Here is a 14,133-nt window from a genome sequence, read left to right as displayed (position 1 = left end):
AGTGTTTAAGCTTTGATGCATTTGTTTTTGTATGTTTGTTTTTGTTGTGTGTTAAAGTTTTCTATTTTTTGCTCCTTTCTATTTTTTGTACTGCGTATTTTAAATATTTTTTTTTAAAAAAGAAATGGTTGTAAGTTCAGGAGTATTTGTTTGGATGCCAACCAAAACAAAAAATATATATATTAGTTTTATTAAGGTTTTTTTTAAAGTTAAGTAAACTATTTTTAAATTTTGTTTGCCACTCTTAAGACTTACTTCAGCCCATTTAAGAATGCAGGCCATGCAGAAGATGTGGTTGCAATTTTCAGGAAAGCCAACTTCCTGCTCTGCCAAACAATTTAGACAGATTGGGCAGCGATCATCTTCATCAGATAAAAAGTCAGAGGAGCAAGAACAGTTTTCTTCATTCTCCTCATCTGTTATGAAATACATATAAGTAGATTGAAATTACTGATGTACAGTTATACAATAAAAATACAGAAAATAAAGAAAAAATTAAACAGCTAATCTGAAATTCACTATATAGAATGAGTATGTATGTATGGTCAGAACTTGATTTATTTTTAGATAACAGTACATCATTACATGGAGAAGGAATTCCAAAAAATTTAAGGAAGAACCAATTATTTTAGTTAATATGTACTGTGTTTCTAGAATAATCACCAAATGTAGACGTCCAAGATATTTTACTGAATCATTTCCTAGTGACATATAGCCCTTTTCAATTGTTAATCTATGATAACAGAAACAATTGTAATATTTTGGAAATTAGAAAACTTCTCGACTAGAATCTGACTGAGATAATACCTCCAGCTCCTATCAACATTGTTAATTATAAGATAGGACTTGTAGGAAATAGCTAAATCCAGAAGTTTCAGAAAGATGTTAATATCAATAAAATAATGCATATATTTGATCTAGAATATCAATAGTGGAATATTTCAAGTCTCATTTCTTTCAGAAAATCAAATAATAAGTTAGCTACCTTTTGCAGCCTCATGTTTGTCATCGTCTGCATTTTGAAAAGATTGTTTTTTATTCTTCATTTCTGCTTAAGAAATACTACCTGCAAAATAGGGCCACCGAAGGTTAAATTTTTTCTGATAAAGGTTTAAATAGACCAACATCACATATTAAATTATAATTAATTATAAAATCAACTTCAAATCATATTCGACACTATATGTTACAGATACTATTTTTATAGCAAACTATTGTATTTATAATATAAAGAAATGACACTTTTAATACTGAGTAAGAAATATATAAATTACATTGTTCCTATACATTTAGGAATATGTGTACACAAAGTCCATATAAATTTACAACTACCAAGGTATAATAATACTTCAGATTCTCTCTTAAAGTGTAATTTGCTAAGCAGACTATAGTCATATGATAAATTTCCTTTCAGTATAAGTGCTATTGTGCCATTTTTCACAAAATATGACTATTATATTTTATCCTGCCTTTTTTATATGTAACTCAAGGCAGCGAGAGTACTTAATACTGTTGCTCCCTATTTTCCCCACAACAACCTCATGAGGTGGGTGGGCTAAGAGAAAGAGACTGGCCCAAAGTCATCCAGCTGGCTTAAATGCCTTACTGTGCTGTTCTACAAAGAAAAATACAATAGGAATGAATACAAAAATTACAGGAGTTTACTTGTTAAACTTGAGAACCTGGAAAGAAGTTAGGTAGAAAGCATATTGAAAGTGCAGTAAGGTGACAATGAATATTAATTGAGAAATATCTTATCTCGGGGGTGAGCAGGGCTTACAGATTGGATACTTCAGCATGTCATTGAGAAATGTATAAATATGAAAAAAATTATGTACTTTATTTAGAGCAGGGGTATCAAACTTCAGGCATGCGGGCATGGGGCCGCCGGAGAAACATTGAAGGACTGGCCCATGGGGCCTCAGCCTGGCCCTGGTGTGGCGCTGATTTGCAACCTGGTGGCATGACATGCGGCCCGGATTGCAGCCAGCCTTAGAAACCCTTTGGTGTGTACACAGGTGGCGAGCGTGCGGGGCCTGGCGTCCCTGGCTGCTTTTCTTTCACCCAGGACTGCCTGTCCTCACATGCTCGCCTCCTATGCACATGCCCAGAGGGCGGGGCCAAGGCGGCGCTGCAGATCTAAGGCTCGCTGCGGTCCAGCCTGGATGGATGCTACCAGGTTGCAGATCAGCACCGCGCCCGCACCAGTGTCTCCATGCCCCGCTCACTAGCCTTTCACATGTGTGCGTGTGTGTGTGCACAGGGAGATATCCAGCAACAGGGGTTCCACAGCCTGCTTCAACCCAACAAGCTGACCCTCCAAGAAGCAGGCGTGGCGGTGACGGCAGCACCAGCATCAGACAGAATCAGGGGGGAGGCACGTGATGTGGACCATCAGACGTGCCTGCTCCATCCCACATGGCTGGGACAGGACAGATGGCTGCCCGGCACATCCACCTCTGCCTCTGACAACTGCCATTGCGGGCCGAGACAAGGTGAAGCAGGGGATAGGGTGGCTTCTGCCGGACAGCATCGGCGCGCCTACTCCATGCCGTCTGTTTTTGCTTGCAGTTGGAGAGGAGCCACTGGTCATCTCCTCAGTCCCTCGCAGGTCTTGCCCTTGGCCCACATGTGGAGCGTGTTCCCCTCATGCACCCAACACACCTTGGCACCTCTGTGGGCTGTGCCACCACCCCGGCCGCCAGTAGCTCACACAGGTCCATTAGGCCATTGCCTGGAGCACCAGGCCAACCTAGCATGAAGGAGGCAAAGCGGCCAGCTAGAAAGGTTGAGTAGAGGTGGTAGAGCACTCCAAGGCCCAGGTCTCTGCTTTTACTTGGCCTTTTTAGCTGGCCGCTTTGCTTTTTTTTTTTAGATAATTTTTTTTATTTTTTTAAAAAAAAAAATCATAAAACACATCTTTTCAAAAAGAAACTTTTGCTCCAGTCACAAATTAAAACAAATCCTAACCAGTTATCAATTCATTTTTCTCTTTCATTTGCTTAGATGGATATTTTAAAAATATAAATCATACAATTATATTAAACAGATTAAACATTCATTAATTATTTAATTATTATTAAATTATTATTAAGGTTTGTTTGGCTGTTGAACACAGCATCTCTATTTTTGTTTTTTGGCTGTTACACGGCATATTAAGTTTCATTTTGGCTGATACCCAGCATGACCATTTGTTTGGCTGTTCAATACAGCATATTATAGCTTTTTGGCTGTTAAATACAGCATGTTCATAGTTGGTTTAACAATCTCTACTTAAACCTTTCTTTGTTGTTTCCCTCCATCTATGTATTGCTTTTCATTTAATCATATTTTTCTTTATCCTTTTTCTTAGCATTCATAACATTTTAACCTTGAGACATGGTTCTTGCTTAAAACATATTTTTAAGTATATTTTTAAATTCCTTTTAGCATTTTCAATTAATCATATTCACCCTTATTCTTTACCTTAACATTTTACCATTAAAACATATTCTTGCATTAAACATAACTTTACATGTATTAGTTTCATTTAACATTCTTAATTTCTATAAAAGCCTCCCTTTAATTTATTACAATCATCTTTATTTTATTTTTAATCATATTATCTTCATTTCCTCATCTGCAAACTAAATTTCCTTCCATTTTCCAAGTTTTTAATTTTATTCTCCATAAGTCCAATTAAATCTCTTTTCATATTTTTATTCTGGATATAATGTATCAAATCTCTTTCTTTTAAGGCTGCGCTTAATCCTTCTTCTATTCCTACGCCAACATTCAAATTATTATTTGTTCAACTGTAGGAGTTCTATTGTAGATTCCTCTTCTTTTCACCAAAGTCCAGCTGCTTGCAGTCAGGAAAGAAAAATCCTCCTCCACAGTTCAGCAATTTTTTTTTTCTGTAGAGCTCAAAGTTCTCATAACAAAGGGAGGTTACAAAGTTCCTCTTTATGCCAGATGGTGTCTCTCTCTATAATCCACATTTCCCATTAGTCATGCAAGACTCCATTTTATTTCTTATTATATAACCATCCATTTTATTTTCTTCTTTTAGTTAAAAAAGTATCAAACCTTCTTTTTTTTTCCCCCTTAGTCCAATTCAAATTTTTAAAGTGTTAAGTCCTTTTACCATATCTCTAAATTAAGTCTCTTAGTTCTGTTCCAAAATTAGTTGTTTCTCGGGTCTTTGTTCTTTAAAGTTACAGTTTAAAAAATTTCCAAAGCCCCTTTGTTGCTTAGCCGCTGTTTTAGGCTAGGAGTCTTCTAGTTACTAATATACAGTTGCAAGAAAAAGTATGTGAACCCCTTGGGATTACGTAGAGTTTTGCATGAATTGGTCAGAAAATGTGCTCTGAACTTCCACCTAAGTCACAACAATAGAAAAACAAAGTCTGCTTAAAATAATACTTCACAAACATTAGATGTTGCCATGGTTTAATTGAACATAACATGGAAACATTCACAGTGCAGGGAGGAAAAAGTATGTGAGCCCCTAGCCTAATGACTTCTCCAAGAGCTAATTGGAGCCAGGAGTGAGCCAACCTTGACTCCAATCAGTGGGATGATATTGGATGTGTTGCTGACAGCTGTCCTGCCCTTTAAAAACACACACCTGTTTTGGGTTTACTGGTTTCAAGAAGCACTGTCTGATGTGAACCATGCCTCGCAGAAAAGACCTCTCAGAAGACCTACGATCAAGAATTGTTGACTTGCATGAAGCTGGAAAGGGTTACAAAAGTATCTCCAAAAGCCTTGATGTTCATGTATCCACGGTAAGACAGACTGTCTACAAATGGAGAAAGTTTAGCACTGTTGCTACTCTCCCTAGGCGTGGTCGTCCTGTAAAAATGACTGCAAGAGCACAGCGCAGAATGCTTCATGAGGTAAAGAAGAATCCTAGAGTGTCAGCTAAAGACCTACAGAAATCTCTGGCACATGCTAACATTTTTGTTGACACATCTACAATAAGGAAAATATTAAACAAGAATGGAGTACATGGGAGGACACCACGGAGGAAGCCATTGCTGTCCAAAAAAAAATATTGCAGCACGTTTGAAGTTTGCAAAAGAGCACCTGGATGTTCCACAGTACTACTGGCAAAATATACTGTGGACAGATGAAACTAAATTGAGTTGTTTGGGAAGAACACACAACACTGTGTGTGGAGAAAAAAAGGCACAGCAAACCAACATCAAAACCTCATCCCCACTGTAAAACATGGCGGAGGGAGCATCATGGTTTGGGGCTTTGCTGCCTCAGGGCCTGGACGGATTGTTGTCATTGATGGGAAAATGAATTCCAGAGTTTATCAAGACATTTTGCAGGGAAACGTACGACCATCTGTCTGCCAACTGAAGCTCTGAAGAGGATGGGTGATGCAACAGGACAATGACCCAAAGCATACAAGTAATTCAATGAAAAAATGACTTCAACAGCACAGAATACGCCTTCTGGAGTGGCCCAGTCAAAGTCCTGACCTCAACCCGATTGAAATGCTGTGGCATGACCTTAAGAGAGCGATTCACACCAGACATCCCAAGAATATTACTACACTGAAACAGTTTTGTGAAGAGAAGTGGTCCAAAATTACTTCAGATCGTTGTGCAGGTCTGATCTGCAACTACAGGAAACGTTTGGTTGAGGTTATTGCTGCCAAAGGAGGGTCAACCAGTTATTAAGTCCAAAGGTTCACATACATTTTCCTCCCTGCACTGTTAATGTTTACGTTATGTTCAATTAAGCCATGGTATTCTGTCCCCGTTTCACACACGCACACCAGCAGTCGACCAAGAGTTAAAATAAACCAACAGACAAGAATTTCCTTTGATAACAGAACTGGTAGCAACCCAGGGGCTGCTTGCCAATAGTTTTTACTTACAAAGGGAGGTTTATCTCCTCTGACCGAAAACATCAAAGTCCACAAAAGCCAAAGAATAGTCAAGTCCAGTCCAAAAAATCAGTCCAAGCAGAGCATATAACAAAGTTCCAGAAATACAGAATGACTTGCTAGCTTTCAGTTTTGTCCATCACAAAGCCTGAATGGCCACCACACCCCCTTTTATCCCCTGTGGGGTGTGGTCCAGTGACTCAGCTTAATTTCTGGCACGCCTCCTTCTCTGCTGCGTGCGCTTGTCTTTCCGACGCTGTTGGGGATCCAGCCAAGACTTATCTCCGTCGCTGTCTAACTGCGGCTGCTCGGAAATGCCTGGCTCTTGGCCTAACTCTTCTCCTGCGGAAGACACCTGAGGCATTGCCAGAGAGGAGGGTCCTGGAGAGGGAGGCCTTGCCAACTCCTCTCCTTCACTTTCGGAGTCTTCTCCCTCCGATAAGACAGGCTCGGGGTCAGAGTCACAACACATGGCAACATCTAATGTTTGTGTAGTAATATTTTAAGCAGACTGTGTTTTTCTATTGTTGTGACTTAGATGAAGTTCAGAGCACATTTTATGAGCAATTCATGCAAAACTCCATGTAATCCCAAGGAGTTCACATACTTTTCTTGCAATTGTAGCTCCAAACGTTGTTACAAGCCTGGGCTGTTGTCACTCACCCGGCTTCAAAAGGCTCCATTTTACTTCGTTTTCCTCCAGCACTTTTCTTGCCCAGTTGTCCCAGCTTCATGGCAGCTGCCATGGCTGCCGCCCCCTGCCGCCGACTCACAGAGGGTTGCCTCTGACCTCCGAGGAACTTGCCTGTTCCTCTCGGTCTTCCGAGGCGCCCTCTTCTTCCCCCGTCCCTGCAGGACAGGTTCGGTCCGCAGACCCATCAGCGGCGGTTCGGCAGCTGGGGTTTTCGTGGGACTCATCAGAGCCCGCTATTTCCCCAACTGTCTCGCCGCGACATCAACCGGAAGTCCTGCTTTGCCTTCTTCATGCTGGGTGGATCTGCTGAGTGGTGGCAGTAACAGTCCATAGAGGGACTGAGGGGAACGTGCTCCACATGCAGGCCAAGGGCAACACCCATGATGGGGTCGAGAAGATGACCAACAGCTGGTAACAGCGGGCTCTGGAGCCACAGAGTGCGCCAGGTGAGGGGCCGGCAGGCTGCTACTGCAGCTGGAAACCATTGGCCTTTGCGCCCAAAGGGCAGCGAGCATGAGGTGGCTGACGGTTTCCGGATGCAGCTGCCCCACCCCCTGCATTACTTCATCCCACGGGACAAGCCCCCTGCCCACCACCCCACCCACCGGAGATCCCTGGATTCCCTCTCCAACTCTGCCCAGCCCCTACAGGTGCCCCCCATGAGAGCGACATCGAGCTGGCCACACCCCTGGGCCATTCCCAGTCAGCTGTGACCACCTCAGCCATGCCCCTCCCCCCTCCTGGCAAATAACCACAATGCTGATCTGGCCCTCAATGTAATTGAGATTGACACCCCTGATTTAGAGAATAAGTAGTTGTTAAGCAAAACGTCAAGTGAGCACTTCACTTACTAATGACAATCCTAGTTGTAGCCATTAAGCAAATCATTCAGAATTATTAAGTGAAATATCATGTGATTGTGACTTGCACTTTCCTACTGGCTTCCTTATTGACTTTGCTTGTTAGAAGCTGTCTAGGAAGGTCACAAATTTATTTATTTATTTATTTATTAAATTTATTTTATATATTAAATTTATTAAATTTATATCCCGCCCATCTCCCCGAAGGGACTCAGGGCGGTGAAATGATGATCAAATGACTACAGGATGCTGTGATAGTCATAAATGACCCAAAAGCTCCCTACATCAATTAATAAATTGATGAAAGGACATTGTAGTAGTATGAGGAAGAATATAGAGAGAGGTATATGATCTGGCCAGTATAACTTGAACTTTTACTTATTATTTTGCTGACTATTGTTTCCTCTTTTCTATACTGCATGTTGTTTAACCTGAAATGGAACAGAATGCTTGGTATGTAACTATGTGAATGAGAATGGTCAATAGGACCATAGTCTCATGGTGCTACTGGATCCAAGTTTCACTTCTAGATTTCAAAAAAACAATCTTAACATTGGCAACTATTTGTGGCATGGGGATATAACTCAATGCTTTCTTCAAACAAAAAGTGAATATTTATAATTCAGCCCATAGACCTACTTCTGCAATGTATATGATGTGGAATGCAATATTGAAGGATCTGATCCTAATAATTTGTTTCACTACTTTACCAGCTTTACATAATTTAAAGTGCTTTGAGTCGAAGAAGGGGGGGAAACTGCCTCATTTGTAGGTGTCAGCCACACCTGCTGGGGTTGCTATTGTGGTCAGGAAGGCTCCGAAGGAGGTAGCTGCGGTGGGGGGGGGAGCAGGAGGCTTTTCAGCAGGCACAGCTGATGCCTACAAATGCAGTGCTGCCCCTCTGCTTTTCAACCTCGAAATTCCTGAATAAAGTTGGGGCGGCCTTTGAGTGCCCCGACAAAATCTGCAACAAGAGGCAACTTCACTTACTCACTTACAAAGTTTACTTATTCCTACCACCAGCTACTATGTGGCTACCATAGTTAGAGGAATTTATAACAATATTTGCTCTATTGCTGATATTCAGATAAGAATATAATTAGAAAAGCCCCAGAAATACTGACTATAGATGTTAAGATGTAAATCAAATATACCAAACTGGGGAATTCTGCAACAGTAATTCCTATCACATAAATTACCACTGTGTAAATGTCTACCTATGCATGTTTAGAAAAAACTCTGAACATAAAAATATATATCATTAAACTGCACTCATCCACAAAGCCCATGAAAATATAATTTCATTATTTGAACTAGACAATTAAAGTTCAAGTGGCTTACAATGCTTGCATGCTTACAGTATACAAATTAACTGAGCAAACCATGATTCCCTGCTGCCCTTATCTTACACTGAAAGACTCAAAATATATGAACTGACATCTTTCATGTATAATCTTTAATACAGTAAGATCAATAATGTCACTGTGTATTCTATAACTTCCTATAATAAAAACTCTTGGATTGTCATGCAAATCACATCCTACACATTAGGGAATCTATGCTTAAATATGCTAAATATTTACATTAATTGTCAAGAATCAGTTCCCTCTAACAGAAGTATCTCAATAAAAAGAAACCAAAAGTTCACTATCACTTTTCTTATATCCTTACCCTCAAAACTCCTGAATATCATTCTTTAACATTACCTTCTGAATTTTCCTCTCAGGCTTACTGACTTACTTTGTCCCATCAAATAATGGAAACAAAGGTACCCCAATTGAAATTGTTTGGGACGCAAGTAAAGCTTATATGAGAGGGGTACTTATCTACATGAACTCTAAACATAGACTGTTCCGACAAAAGAAAAGATCTGAATTGGAAACGGAAATAAAGAATAAAGAACAGTTATTTATTAAAAATCCAACAGATGAAAGAATACGAAATGCTATAAAACTTCTGAAAGACCAATTTCAAATGCTTATGGCGGAACAAGTTGCAACAAATTTACAATATGCGAAGCATAATACATTTTGCAACGCTAACAAACCGGGCAGATGGTTGGCTTACACATTGAGGAAAAAACAAAGTATACGGACTATTGATAGTATTGATATTGGAGGGAAAGAAATTTTTCAACAAAAATTAATTAAAGAAGCTTTTGTGGACTATTATACCAAACTATATGCCAAAGAGGAGGTGCAGAATGGACTTATGGAAAAATATTTAAATGATAAGAGAGTTACAAAAATTACTGATCAACAAAAGGAAAGAATGAATTATCCTATAACAGAGGAGGAGATAATAGCAGCAATTAAACAGTTAAAAACAGCCAAAGCTCCTGGCACGGATGGTTTGACCACAGTGTATTACAAAACTTTACAAGCTGAAATGGTGGGACAACTTAGAGATTTATTTTGCAATATTCAACAAGGGGGTAAAATACCCCCATCATGGACAACTGCTTATATATCTTTGATACCAAAAGAACAAGTTGGTCCTAAAAAACCAGAGAATTATAGACCAATATCTCTTTTGAATACAGACTATAAAATCTATGCGAAAGTATTAGCCAACAGGTTGATGCCAGTAATTCAAAAGGTGATTCATGAGGATCAAGCGGGATTTATTGAGGGCAGATATATGAAGGACAATGTAAGGCAAGTAATAGATTTATTGGAATATCTTGATAAGAATAAACAGATTCCTGCAGTGCTGGTTTTTTTGGATGCAGAGAAGGCCTTTGATAGAGTGGATTGGAATTTTCTACTAAAGACTTTAAAAAAGATGGACTTTGGGGACCAATTTATACAGGCGATTTCAGCAATTTATCAAGAGCAAAAGGCACAGATTATTATTAATGGAAGTCTGACGACAGAGTTTAAAATTGAAAAAGGAACAAGACAGGGATGTCCGTTGTCCCCACTTTTATTCATTTTAACATTGGAAGTCTTGCTAAACACAATACGGGACTCTAAAATTTTGAAAGGCATAATGATAAGGCAAGAGGATTATAGAATAAAGGCATTTGCAGATGATCTGGTTGTTACCCTATCACAACCAATGGAATCAACAATCCTGATGAAGGACATTATACAAGACTATGGTAGAGTTTCAGGTTTTAGACTGAATTCAAAAAAGACTAAAATGATAGTTAAAAATATGACACAAGATCGTAAACATGAGCTTGAAAGGAGGGCAGGTTTTGAAATTGTACCTAAGGTAAAATATCTTGGAGTTCAGGTTGCAGAATCAAACATGAAATTGTTTCAAAATAATTATGAGGTGTTGTGGCGAGAGGTTCAGAAAGACATGGAGATTTGGAAAAAGCTGCAACTGTCTTTACTTGGAAGAATAGCAGCAGTTAAGATGAACATTTTGCCAAGATTTCTGTTTTTGTTTCAAATGATTCCGGTGCTTAAAAGTGATAAACAACTGAAAGTTTGGCAGTCTGGTGTGAATAAGTTTGTCTGGAACGAGAAGAAGCCGAGAGTGAAATTGAAAATTATGCAAGATGTTCCAGAAAGAGGAGGTCTTAAACTCCCAAACCTACAGTTATATTATGATGCAGCAGCTTTAACTTTAACAAGTGATTGGTTTGGAAGTAAAAAGACTGGAATATTGAATGCAGAAAGTTTTGATCTTGAATTTGGATGGCATGCTTATTTATTTTATGACGACAAAGTAGATAAAGTATTTAAAAGTCATATACTTAGAGACTCTTTGATGAGAGTTTGGAAGAAGCACCGATTCAAATGGGATTATAAAATACCGCTATGGCTGGATCTTGGTCATACTTTGTGGAATACAAATATAATGTCACTCGGGGGGGTTTTATATAAAGAGGTTCTTTTTACAGATGCGGGCAGATGGCAGCTGAAGACATTACAGACACTGTTGGATGAAGGGTTTAATTTAACTTGGTTACAATATAATCAATTACAATTGAGATGGAAAGAGGACCAAAAAACTGGTATTATGTTGCATGAGGAAGAATTGGTTAGACATATAAGAGAGAAAGGTCCAATGCATATTAAAAGGCTTTATAATGTATTGTTAGAAAGAGATTCAGAAACGGAATTAGTTAAAGATTGTATGATTAAGTGGGCACAGAATTTTGAAGAACCAGTGATGTTGGAAACTTGGGAAAAAATTTGGGTTCAGAATGTTAAATTTACACAGTCGCAAAACCTGAGAGAAAATTTTTATAAAATGTTTTATAGATGGCATTTAGATCCTAAAAAGTTGTCATGTATGTACCCTAATGTTCAGCCAAAATGTTGGAGATGTGAATGTTTAGATGCTACGTATTATCATGTTTGGTGGACCTGCAGGAAAGTTAAGGCTTTTTGGATAAAAATTTGGTGGGTCATGCAGAATGTTTTGAGGAAAAAAATTCAATTTTCTCCACAGTTGTTTTTATTGGGTATAGTTAAGGGTTTTACACGGGGTGAGATAAAACTGATATTGTATATGATAACAGCAGCAAGATTGTTGATAGGAAAATATTGGAAGAATGAAGCTTTACCCACTATCGAGGAATGGACTTTGAAGATGGCTAGTTTTGCAGAGATGGCGAAGATTTCAGCATATTTAAAAGACTGTTCACAAGAGACTTATGAATGGGAATGGATAAGGTGGATAGAATATGTTCAGAACAAATACCAAACTAGAAAGTATCAAATAGCTTTTATTTGAAAATAATGTATTAGAAATATTTTAATGTAAAGAGACAAAGAGGAAAAATTATACAGGGGGAGGGATGGGTTCAAGCTTATATATTAGTGTTACTAGTTATGAGTACATAATAGGGAAGTCTGGGGGGGGGGAGGGTTAGGGAGGGTTTGGGGAGGGAGGTGGGGGGGTGAAAAAAAGGGGTGAAAATGTAATTGTAAAACTTTTGCAATAAAAAAAAAAAAATGGAAACACTATTCAGCAATTCTTTAGATCAGTGTTTCCCAAACTTGGGAACTTCAAGATGTATGGACTTCAACTCCCAAAATCCCACAGCCAGCCATGCTGGATGGGGAATTCTGGGAGTTGAAGTCCACACTTCTTAAAGTTCCCAAGTTTGGGAAACACTGCTTTAGATGAAGGTAAAAGAATATATTCTGTATTCTCTGAAGTGTAATATTCATTGTTCTTTTAAAACCAGAAGTCATTTCTTGTGACTTGAGTAACTGCTATCCATGCGGAAAGGGATAAAATATGGATAGGCATTTCTCCCTCCAGATTTACAATTAAGATTTAAAGGATCTGCCTAACCTTTCTCCCTTAAAAAGCAAACGTCCTTTTTCAAAGGCTTATTTTTCCTTGAGGAAGACATTTCACTTCTTATTCAAGGAGCTTCATCAGTTGTGACTGTTCTTTTTCCTCAAGGAAAAACAGGCCAGTTGCCTTTTGAAAAAGCACTTTTGAGAGAACTAGTGGCCTAGATGACTGAGAATCTCCATAGACTTTCTTCTTTAGCCACCTCACAGAATCCGTTTTCAGACGCTCAATCTTCACAATCTTACTGTTGTGCAAAATCAGGGTGACTGCACGTAACCAGTTGTAAACAAAAGAAATCTCAGGCTATCTTAAACACTTCACTAGAACTAGTTACCACCCTCGCTCTCAAGTATCAGAGGTCAGAGTCTGGCATTTGATTGAACCCATCCGCCCCCGGCAGTCTGCGCGTAACTTTGTTACAGACGTTCGTCAAACGAACAAAATCTTCGCCGACTGCGTCGAAGCAATAAGACTATGTTACCAACAACGCCATTGTCCAGAAATGGCGTTTTTCAGGGATCTCCCACTAACGAGATTATCTGACGACTATCCGTGCGTCGGAGGCTCTCCGGGTGGAGCCGGGCCTACTTTCCCTCAAGTCTGTTCACGAGAAGCGGCGAGATCGCAGGCCTCAGGACAAGCCTTTGTCCTCTTCACTCCTTCACTCCAACACACGAATACACGCACCCCCTCCCCCACATCGAGCCCTTACCTTTCTCGTCACGAGCACCGAGGCCGTCTGACTAGACGGCACCTCCGAGCGAACGAAGCAAACGGCCAGTCTCCGTTAGTGCGGCCTCGACATAGAGAGCCTGGGCCGTGGTGTCTCCGTGGCGCCCTACGATCTCAGGGTGAAAAAGGCCTCACGCGGCAGCAGGAAAAGGAAGCAGGCCGCTTCCCAGCGCGTTCGCTACAGAGCCCGCTCCCGTAGTCACCCGTCCCTCGGCTGCAACGATAAACGGAGAGCAAAACGTCCCGCTGGCCTGAAAGAACGCCGCTCGGAGATAACATCCAATCACCTTTCGAAGAAGAGGAACAGCGTGATCGGCTGGCAGGCGCGCGACGCTACCTGCCAAAGAGATACAGCCAACCGGCCCCCGTTACCCAGAGGCATTCTGGGAAGGTCCTCCAGGCGCCTGGCAGAGAGGATGCGGAAGACTTGTGCAGCGGCGAGCGCAGAGCGTACTCTCCAGCGCCTCCAAAGGAAAGAGGACCGTGTCCGTAAATTCCGAGCTAACCATGCCTTCAGGAAGTGACCCGGTGCTCATCCGACCTGAGTTGATCTCGAAAAATGTAGCGGGATCGGTAGGATCCAAGGGTGAAGTTTAGGTTATGGATTTCGAGGCAGCAGCAAAACCTCTTTCTTCTCGCGGCCTTAAAAACGGTATGAGCAGGTCTCTAATCCCTCAGAGGTTGATACCGAATTG

At 40.3% G+C, this 14,133-nt stretch overlaps 1 long non-coding RNA gene across 1 annotated transcript; it reads right to left on the bottom strand.

Annotated features, from left to right (window-relative positions):
* Window positions 1–256: 256 nt before the first annotated feature.
* Window positions 257–13,782, bottom strand: LOC139326976 (uncharacterized). Its single transcript, XR_011601622.1, has 3 exons — window positions 13,419–13,782; window positions 986–1,066; window positions 257–416 (listed from the first exon to the last, which is right to left on the bottom strand). It is a non-coding gene; the product is annotated as an uncharacterized lncRNA (long non-coding RNA).
* Window positions 13,783–14,133: the final 351 nt, after the last annotated feature.

The sequence above is a fragment of the Pituophis catenifer genome, unplaced genomic scaffold, assembly GCF_029215685.1.
Source record: "Pituophis catenifer annectens isolate HBS135680 unplaced genomic scaffold, rPitCat1.0.hap2 SCAF_445, whole genome shotgun sequence".
NCBI classification, from domain to species: Eukaryota; Metazoa; Chordata; class Lepidosauria; order Squamata; family Colubridae; genus Pituophis; species Pituophis catenifer.
This window is presented reverse-complemented; position numbering and strand designations above follow the sequence as displayed.